The following is a 10,994-nucleotide window of genomic DNA, read 5'->3' as shown; positions in this document are numbered from 1 at the left end:
TTAAACAGTTTTCACCCTCATCTGTTTCAATGCAGTATACATTATTGAACCCACTCTTCTCAGTCTCCTCCCAACCCCGATGTCAGTACTGCTTTACAACAGTGGCACCATGCAGTATTTGTCTTTCTGTGACTGAGATGATACTTCACTCAGCATAATTTCCTCCAGGATCACCCATTTTGAATAATATTGCATGAGTTCCTCGTTTTGCAATGCAGCACAGTATTCCATTGTGTGAATATACCACAGCTTCTCTATCCATTCGCTTGCCAATAAGGCACTTAGGCTATCTCCAACTCCTTGCTATTGTGAACAAAGCCGCTATAAACATGGGTATGCATATCTTGAGTCTTTTAAGAGGACATTTTACATGTTTTAGATGTCATTTTAAAGGTGTTTTGGTGGTGGTGGTGATTTTTTCGTTTTTTTAAGAGTTTGTTTTGTTTTGCTTTTTTGTTGTGGCGCCAGTCTATGTTTCTGGCTAAGTATTTTACTTACAGGTCAGCTGTCAGGAATTGGATTTGGAATTGGAATACCAATTGGAATGTTTCAACAAATGGATGGAATCCGTGAGAGACACAACTGCTTGATCAGGCCAACTGATTGGAAAAGATCTGCAATCATGCCCATTTCGAAGAAAGATGATTAAACAGCTTATGGATATGATGGAACAATAGCACTAATATCACATGCTAAAGACAATTTTAAAAACACCACAATAGTACATCAACTCACCAAAGATCCTTACTTCAGATCCTTACCACAGGACCAACAGTCAACATTACAATAGATGGAGAAAGGTTTGAAGCTACCAATGACTTAATCTTCCTTGAATCAACAATCAATGTCCTTGGTACCAGCAGTCAGGGAATCAGGAAAAGTATTGGGCAAGTCTGCTGTCAGGAGACCTTTCCATAACACTGAAGAACAATGATGTCAGTTTGAAGACTAAGATGCGCCTAACTTAGGCCATGGTCTTTTCAATAACCTGCTCTGTATCAGAGAGCTGAACAATGAGTAAGGATGACAAAAGAAAAGTTGCTTTTGAGTTGTGGAGCTGGAGAAGAGTACTGAATATCTCATGGACTGCCAAAAGAACAAACAGATATGTGTCTTCAAGAAAGTACAGCTGGAGCGATCCTTGGATACAATGATGGCAAAGTGTTGTCTTTCATACATCAGGCATGTAGCTAGGCAAGAGTACTCATTGGAGAGTGACATCATGCTTGGAAAGATGGGGGGGGTCAGTAAAGGAGAGGAAGACACCCAATTAGATGGATTGACAGAGTGAATTCAGCACTGAGATTAAGTATTTTGGAGATGATGAGGATGGCACAGGATACCACAGGAGGATTCAGATTGGCTGTTGATAAGGTCACTGAGTTGTACTCAACTTAATGGGACCTAAAAACAACAAGTACATCAACAGGGAATTACGAGAGCTGAAGTCAGAAGATGTTATGAAGGAAGGGAAATACTAGCTGATGTTACAGGAATCTTGGCGGATGGCAGAAAACACCAGCAAGATGGTTACCTGCGTAATATTGACTATGAAAAGGCATTCAATTACATTGAGCATGACAAATTATAGATAACATTACGAAGAATGGAAACACCAGAACACTTAATTGTGCTCCTCTGGAGCTTGTACATGGATTAAGAGCCAGTCATTCAAATAGAAGAAGAGGATTCTATTAATTTTCAAATTGGAAAACCTATTTGTCAGGGTTATCCTTTCACTTAACTTATTCAACCTGTTTGCTGAACTAATAATATGAAAAGGTGGACTACATAATGACAATAAGTGAATGGAATTGGAGGGGAGCTCATCAACAGCCTTTAACATAGAGATGACCTAACTTTGCTTCCTCTAAGTAAAAATGACTTGAAGCTTACAGATGAAGATTGATGTAGATTTCAATGTGGATTACACTGGAGCCCAGGGAAAACGAAAAATCCCTACAATTGAACTCATAAACATCATCATGATAAATGAAGAAGGAATTTAAATTGTCAATTATTTCATTCTACCAGATCAACAATCAGTATCCATGGAAGGAGAATTCAAGAAATCAGAGGATGTGCTACTGTATTGAGCAAAACTGTAAAGTTTTAACAAAGACATCACTTTGATGACTAAAGTGCACCTGACCCAGGGTATGTATAGTTTCTTCAGTTGGTCTTAGACGCATGCTAGAACCGAACAATAAATAAGGAAGATAAAAGAATAGACACATTCAAACTGTTGTTTGTGAAGAATATATTGAATAATAGATTCTGGAGATGTATTTTTAAAATGTATGTCTCTGCATGCAAACACATCCTCAAATGCCTGATGCAGTTCACTTCAACCAGTGAAAAGTTTGTGCAAGAGCATGAACTTAAGAACATAATTTCCTTTTGTCTGGAATTTTGAGCAACTGAAAACCTTAGCTCTTGAAACCAAAGTGAGAACTCTTGAAGCTAAAAAAAGGCTAAAAACTTTGTACTAGACTCTAAGGCTCTGGTGCAGTCAGTCTTTGAACATCTCAAGTGTGACTGCACAGTCCAAAATTTCTCAATTGTGCCTACATTTTAAATTAGAACGAACAAAATTATTCCTTGTTGATTCATTCCATTGTCAGATTAATGTATTTTTTGAAACGTGCTTGACATCAGTATGTAAGTTCAGAAGGAGGGAAAAAATAACTACAAAAACCTTAAAGAAACCAAAAGAAATAATACAATCCCAAGAACATATAGTATCCAAAAGGGAGGTTACAGGTGACGTTTTCACTTCCACTTGACCAAGGACCTAAAATAAAATAAAATAAAAAAAAAAAATCTCAATTTTGTCTAGCTCACCAACTTGATACTCGGAATCCTTTGGTTCATAAGATGAAATTTGCCAGGAAATTTTAGTGGCACATTATTTGTGTTGCTCAGTGAGAACTTCACTTTATCACCGCAATCTCTGTCTCTTTACAAACCACTGCAGTCTTTTTCTACCACCCAGATGTTCTCTGTCACTCTTGGTCTGGAGCGTTGTGGAACTTTTAATCCTGGATTTTAGGAATTTCTTCTGTAAAAGAGAAATTTCCCTTTAGATACATGCACACAAAATATTAATGCTCTTAAGTAAGGTTTTAAAATCGCTGTTACCGCAAGGTGGCCGGTTAGCTCAGTTGGTTAGAGCGTGGTGCTAATAACGCCAAGGTCGCGGGTTCGATCCCCGTACGGGCCATATATGTAATAGTTTTTAATGCCCCTATCTCTCACCTTCTTTTCACATACTTAAGGCAGGGCAAGTTGCTAGAAGAGACATCATGTTTTCTAGAAGCACATCATGCTTGGAAAGACGGAGAGACGGTCAAGGAGAACTAGGTATATTGACACCGTGACTTTAGCAATGGACCTGAGTGTGTAAGTTTGTGAGGTTGGCACCAGATAAAACAGGGTTCTGGTTTGTTGTTCATGTTGTTGTTGTTGTTGTTATGTGCCGTCGAGTCGTTTTCGACTCATAGCGACCCTATTATGCACAACAGCCCTAAACCCTGCCCTATCCTGCGCCAACCGCACTGCCTCTGACACACCCATCCCGATTACCCCAGTCACCGAATCAATCCATCTCATAGAGGGTCTTCCCCTCCTGCGCTGTCCCTCCACCCTCCCAAGCATGATGTCCCTCTCCAAGGACCCGTCCCTCCTGGCAACATGTCCAAAGTATGTCAGACGAAGCCCCAGAATCCTTGCCTCCAAGGAGTAGCTTGGTTTAATCCTCTCCAAGATGAATCTGTTTGTTTTCCTGGCAGTCCATGGTACATTCAGTACCCTTCTCCAGCACCACAGCTGTGGTGTTGTTCATAGGGTTGCTATTAATCGAACTTGCTTCAATAATGTCTAACAACAACAACAGAATTAGAAAAATTCTCAGCTCAGGAGTAAAGCTCAAACTTCCTCCTCATTGGATTAAAGAACACTTTTACTTTAGTTTTATTTTAAAAGGGGGGGGGGAAAGAAAGAAAGAAAAAGAAAAGAACATACAAGCATTTCCAGAACACCTTAGAAAAAAAAAAGTAAGTGGAACAGTGAAGGTTCGAGACGGGGATATTTTAACAAAGAGAAGCAGATTGGTTAGTGTGGATTTGCATGGCGCCAGTGGGTCTTGCTTCTTTATTTTTCTCCTTCTAAGCAACTGTGCTTAACATCACTTCTCTTTGGCTGTATAAGCAAAGAACCGGATGTTTGAGAATTTCCATAATGCCTTTTCAAACTGTTCAAAGTCCAAACGACACGCTCGTTGGTTTCATGGATTTAATCGCAGCGTCTCTTAAAATTCTCATTGGCAAACTTCGACACAAATTACCTGCCACGCTGAGGTTGTTGTTGCTGTTATATGTCATCGAGTTGCCTGGGACTCAAAGTGACCCTATGTACAATAGCTCTATCCTGAGGCGATCTCACTGACTCCGACACACCTACCCAAATTACCCCAGTTACTATATCGATCCATCTCATCTGGGGTCTTCCTCTCCTGCGCTGTCCCTCCACCCTTCCGAGCATGATGTCCTTCTCAGGAAGTGGTCTTTCCTGGCAATATGGCCAAAGTATGTGAGATGGGGTCTCAAGAATCCTTGCCTCCAAGAACTAGCCTGGCTTCGCCCTCTCCAGGACAGCTCTGTTTGGCAGTCCATGGTGTGTTCAATACTCTTCTCCAGCACCACAACTCAAAGGCCTCAATTAATCTTCTGCCATATTTGGTCATTGTCCAGCTCTCTGATGCATAACAAGTAATTGCGAAGACCATGACCTAGATCAGGTGCATCTTAGAGTCCAGACCGGCGTCGTTATAAACATATTTGGAACCTGTTCTCAAGTTGGGTTTTTGTGGTGTAGTGTGTTATGCTCTAAACTGTTAGTCAGAAAGTCAGAAATTTGGATTTCTCTTCCCATTTGGGGGAAAACACGTGATCTTTTTTTCCTAGGAAAGATTGTGGAGTATTTCCCTATTTGCTTTGGCTTTGAGAGCAATGATTGACTTCCAGCCCCTCTGCCCTTTTGTCAGAAGCCCTGGGCAGGTCGCTGTGAGAGTTTGTCAATGGGACGCCTACCTCAAAGCTGCAGCTTCGAACCTTTCCCTTACATCCTCATCCTCTCCTGAACCGGTTTACCTTGTCTATGAAAGAGATCCTATGCGATTCTATCTTCTGAGGACAGATTTTTTTAGGTCTTGATACCTACCTCTGGAAGATTGCGAGGCCAAGTGGAGAAGTGGCCATCCAGTTGCGACCACTACCTTCAGGGTGGAGCTCTGTGCCCTGAAGGCAAGGGCCCGTTTTCTTCCCACATCCCCGCAGGGGTGCCTTTCTTGAGTCAAGATTTCCCTCACGTGTCCCTTTTTGCCAAGAGTGACGCCCAGGGGAAGAGAACTGCACAGGAGAGAGATCCCCCTAAGGAAGAACTCTGAACAATGTGTGTGGGGGGGTGGGGGGTGGGGGGGAGAAAGTTGGTGCAGGAGAGTATCTTTTTTAAACTTTTTTTTTTCTTTCTTTAAAGCCTCTTTGAGTTTAAGATTTTCGTTTTAAGGGCTTATGTCATCCAACTTCTTTCCTCAAGTTCAGGAAGATCAGAGCGACAAGAAGAAGAAAATCTTAAAAGATGAAGCTTCCAAGTTTCTAAAGTCTCTTTTAGACCTTAGTGACAGGCAATGCAGGAGCATCGCTGTATCAGATGGAGGTAGTAATCAGTCTCCACATTAGAAAAAATTTAACAATTATCCAAACATCACTGTGAAGAGTATTGAAGAAGAAGAAAAGAATTTTTAAAAACAAGGAAGGAAGATGGGGCCCTAAAAAAAAGTCGCGAGCCAGCCAGGAGTCGAACCTAGAATCTTCTGATCCGTAGTCAGACGCGTTATCCATTGCGCCACTGGCCCATCCGTGTGAAAAGAATGCGCCAGTATTGTCGTTACTAGATACAACTAAAGATGTGTCTTTATTCTCAATCCCAGAGGTATACGGTTCAAATCCACCAGATGCTCTGCGGGAGAAGGAGGGGGCAATCTCCTCCTGTACCAGTCAGATCTGATTTGACGGTACACATAAAAATAATACAATAAAAATAAAAATAAACGTGTCTTTATTCTGATAAAAAAATTAGAACCAAAACCTCGATATTGATTCTGAAAAAAATATTATTTATTTTGAAATTTACTTGCATAGTACATTCTTTTCTATTGAAAACAAATCCATTTCCATCTTGGAATTAGTACGTTAGTACTATTTAGTACTAATGGTACGTTAGTAGAATGATCATTCTCCAAAACATATTTGGGTGTTTTCTAGAAATATATTTCTTTGGTGTCTTTTTTTTTCTTTCTTAAATATAAATTTTATTTATCTTAATGTTTCTGGAAATATGCACATCAAACATACACCAATTCAAAAATTTCTACTGGTTTAATTTCATTATAAGGAGACATTCTTCAATTTGTGTAGCATTCTCAATAAACCAATATTTTTGGTTTAAAGTTTAAATTATCTCAGAGGCGTAGCCACTTTTGAGATCTCCAGTTTCCCCAATTTATTCTTTTGCTCTCACCTGAACGTGTTTTTACATACATACATATATATATGTGTGCGTGTGTGTGTGTGTTTATGTATAATGTATATGTGTATATATGTATATATATGTGCCAATCGTAGTAATGGGTACCCATGGTGGACAGTGTTGGCTGGAGCTTCCCGACTAAATCAAGCCTGGAAGCAGGAGCCGCATCCACTTCTGAAATGGCTTGCCTCCGGAAACTCTATGTACGAACAGTGCTCAGGCTATTCGTTCATAGATAGGGTCGCTATGAGTCGTCTACGACTCGACGGCACCAAACAACAACAACAACATATATGTATATGTACATATGTATATATGTATACATTGGACATTAATGATCTATGTGGATCAATAATGAATAATTCGCGTTGCTTTAATTTAAAAATCATCCCCCTCACAATCAGAAGATAAAATAGATGAATGGGACCTTCTAAGAATCAAATTCCTATTCACATCCAAAAACTTCTCCAACAGGGTAAAAAGGGAAGCCACAGACTGGGAAAAAGTATTTGGTAATCAGGATTAGTGGAAGATCTATTAACAATCTGTATTATGCAGATGACACACCCTGCTTGCTGAAACTGAGGAGAACCTGAAACGCTTGCTGCTGAGGGTCAAGGACTGCAGCCTTCAGTATGGATTGAGTCTCAATGTCAAGAAGACAAAGATTCTCACCACTGGACCAATTGGCAGCATCAGGATGGATAGTGAAGAGATTGAGATTGTTAACAGCTTTAGTTTGCTTGGCTCCACGGTAACACTCTTAGCACCAGTATCCAGGAAATAAAAAAAATGTATTGCAATGGGAAAGTCTGCTGTTAGGGATCTCTCCAGGGTACTGAAGAGCAATGGTGTCACTCTGGAGACTAAGGTGCGTCTGATACAGTCCATGATCTTTGCAATCACTTATTATGCATCAGAGAGTTGGACAATTACTAGGAAGGATAGAAGGAGAATTGATGCCTTTGAGCTGCGGTGCTGGAGAAGAGTATTGAATGTACCCTGGACTGCCAAGAAAACAAACAGATTCATACTGGAGAGGGTTAAACCAGGCTGCTCCTTGGAGGCAAGGATTCAGGGGCTTCGTCTGACATACTTTGGACATGTTGTAAGGAGGGACAGGTCCTTGGAAAGGGACATCATGCTTGGGAGTGTGGCGGGACGGCCCAAGTGGGGAAGACCCTCTATCAGGTGGATTGATTCAGTAACTGGGGTAATCGGGATGGGTGTGTGGGAGGCAGTGCGATTGGCACACGATAGAGCAGGGCTTAGGGCTATTGTACATAGGGTCGCTATGAGTCGCAAGCGACTCGATGGCACATAACAACAACAACAATGACATATCAGATAAGGGACTTATATCTAGAATTTATAAAATACTTGAGCACCACAACAAGATAAAGGTAAATAATCCAATCGAAAAATGGGTACAGGATATAAACAGACACTTCACCAAAGAAGACATTCAGATGGTCAACAAACACATGAAGAAATGTTCAAAATCCCTAGCTCTAAGAGAGATGCAAATCAAAACAATTATGACATATCATCTCACCCCAGTCAGAATAGCAAAATTTAATAGAACAGCAAGCAACACGTGATGGCGAGATTGTGGGGAAACTGGAACCCTTATTCACTGTTGGTGGGAGTGTAAAATGGTGCAACCACTGTGGAAAGCAGTGTGGCGCTTTCGCAAAAGTTGCAAGTAAAGGGAGCTCTGGTGGCCTAGTGGCAAGGAGCTGCAACTACAATTACAGATGCGAACGGTTCAAATCCACCAGATGCTCTGCTGGGAAAGGAGGGACAATCTCCTCCTTCCTGTACCAGTAAGATCTGATTTGACGGTACACGCATACAAAAGTAATTAAAAAAAAAAAAAGTTGCAAATAGAGATTCCATTTGACCCAGCAATTCCACTACTGGGAATATACCCCAAAGAAACCAAAACTGACATCCAAGCAGGTATATGCATACCCATGTTTATTGCGGCTTTGTTCACAATAGCAACCTAAGTGCCCATCAACAAATGAATGGATAGAAAAACAAGGACCTCATGCAATATTATTCAAAATGGGTGACCCTGGAGGACATTATGCTGAGTGAAGTATCTCAGTCACAAAAGGAGAAATACTGCACGGTGCCACTGTTGTAAAACAGGACTGATATCGGGGTTAGGGGGAGACTGAGAAAGTTGAGTTCAATAATGGATACTGCATTGAAACAGATGAGGGAGAAAACTGTTTAAAAGAGATATGTGATTAGGTATTATTGTCATGACAGGAATCCAGAACATAGTGGAGTGGACCTGGGGGGAGGGATTGTAAAACAATGAAAGAATTTTTCCTTTACTTTTCAAACAAAAGAGTGTACTGGGGGGAGAGGGGTGGGCAGGGAGAAAAGTGCAACAATGAAGGAATGGAAATCCAAAGTCTGTAAGTTTTCATTGAAATTAAGAATAAATTTAAAAAAAAATAAAAATCATCCCCAAAATATTTCGAATATATTTCTAGAGGTATTTTTCATATTTCCAAAATTCAAATAAAACCTCATTCTGGAGAAATTAGTTGCAAAAGTTGTTTAGCTTATCAGATAAACGTATTAAAAGATAAACCAAAACTGCAACAAATAGTAAAGAGTTTAGTAGAACCCACAATTTAAAATCACATTTTGGTAGACAGAAAGTAGAAACTCACTAACAAATACGTAATTGCTTTAAAATGACTTTGCTGTTCAAAGAAGGCAAAATGCTGGAAAATACATCTAATTTCTACTCGTAAAAAGTGAGCTTTCTCCTTAAAGACCAGTAGATTGTACATTGAGAAAACTCAGACGCTGTGAGCAGGATTTAAACCTGCGCGGGAAAACCCCATTGGATTTCGAGTCCAACACCTTAACCATTCAGCCATCACAGCCACAAGTTAGCTCGCCTCTCTTTTGACTAAGGGCAAGCATAAATTGTCTGGCAAATAGTGCAGACAAGGAACAGATCACAGGCCTCACATCTCTGTAAAATTGTTTCTTGTGTTCTTCACACCACCAAACCGAAAGTGGAACTTGAGACACATAACATTTATATCCTATGAGAAACAGATACAATTTGTAATCTATGCAGTCGTCCTGTTCTGTGCCGAGCACTGTGCCTTTCCCAGTGGCAAAACAATCATGTTGTTTGGTGCCATCGAGTTGAGTAGGCACCATATAAACAACAGATCTGAATCCTGTCTTATCCTGTGCCATCTTCACCATCTCTAATACTCTACAGTCCATTTCTGCAGCAACAGTGCCAATCTATCTCGTTGAACTTTTTCCTTTCTTTCGCTTCCTTTCACCCCAAGAAATCGCTTCTTCTAGTAACATCTCCAAGTGTGAGAGAAAAAGCTTCATTCACCATCCTTGCCTCCAATGAGCACTTTGGCTGCACCTTTTCCAAGACATATTTGTTCATTCTATTGGCAGTCTATGGGACATCCAGTATTCTACTCCAATATCACAACTCAAAGGAATCAATTATTTTTTTAAATAATTCATTGTTGCACATTTTCTTCCTTTGCCCACTTCTAGCCCATTTTACAATGCACCTCTTGTTCCAGATTGTCATACATATAATGCCTAATCATGTATTTCTTTCAGACAGTTCTCATCTGATCCAATGTAGTGTCCATTATCTATCCACTCTTCCTATTCTCCACCTGACCTCCATGTCAGTCCTGTTTTACAACAGCAGCGTTATGCAGTATTTGTCCTTTTGCCACCGAGATATTTCACCCGGTATAATGAGATATTTCATTCAGTACAATTTTTCCTCCAGACTCACCCATTTTGTGTAATGTTTTATGAATTGTGTTTCAGTACTGCATAATATTCCATTTTGTGAATGTACATAATTTTTCTATCCATTTGTTTGTTGATGGGCACTTGGGCTGTTTCCATCTCTTTGCCATTGTTAATAACACAGCAATAAACATGAGTGTTCATACATTTATTTGAGTCGTGGTTTTGGTTTCTTTAGGGCATATTCCCAGTAGTGGAATTTTGTGATCAAATGGCATTTCTATTTTCAACTTCTTGAGGAAGCACCAGACAGTCTTCCTTAGTGGCTGTACCATTTTACATTCTCACCAGCAGTGACTAAAAGTTTCAACCTCTCCAGCATTTATTTGCTGCTTGTTGAACTTTGTTATTGTTACTGTAATGACTAGAAGGAAACAATTCTTCTGTCACCCTGTTCATATTCCAGCTCTCAGATGATTGAAAAGACCATGGCCAGAATCAAGTACACTTTAGTTAGTCTTCAAACTGACATCATTGCTCTTCAGTATTTTGGAGAGAGCCCTGACCTGTTTTTTTTTTTTTCTATAACAGAAGCCAGAATCTAGTAGAAAAGAAATTCATTATTTCCATCCAGG

At 40.1% G+C, this 10,994-nt stretch overlaps 3 non-coding genes across 3 annotated transcripts; 1 reads left to right on the top strand and 2 right to left on the bottom strand.

Moving 5' to 3' along the window:
• The first annotated feature begins 3,149 nt into the window (after positions 1-3,149).
• TRNAI-AAU lies at positions 3,150-3,223 on the top strand. Its single transcript has one exon. It is a non-coding gene; the product is annotated as a tRNA-Ile (tRNA).
• A 2,618-nt stretch (positions 3,224-5,841) lies between these two features.
• Positions 5,842-5,914, bottom strand: TRNAR-ACG. The gene has a single exon. It is a non-coding gene; the product is annotated as a tRNA-Arg (tRNA).
• Positions 5,915-9,418: 3,504 nt separating this feature from the next.
• On the bottom strand, positions 9,419-9,500 carry TRNAS-CGA. Its single transcript has one exon. It is a non-coding gene; the product is annotated as a tRNA-Ser (tRNA).
• Positions 9,501-10,994: the final 1,494 nt, after the last annotated feature.

The sequence above is a fragment of the Elephantulus edwardii genome, unplaced genomic scaffold (assembly GCF_000299155.1).
Source record: "Elephantulus edwardii isolate Elephantulus edwardi_28Jun2011 unplaced genomic scaffold, EleEdw1.0 scaffold00538, whole genome shotgun sequence".
Classification (NCBI taxonomy): domain Eukaryota; kingdom Metazoa; phylum Chordata; class Mammalia; order Macroscelidea; family Macroscelididae; genus Elephantulus; species Elephantulus edwardii.
Note: the sequence above shows the minus strand (reverse complement) of the source record. Positions and strands in the feature narration are given on the sequence as shown.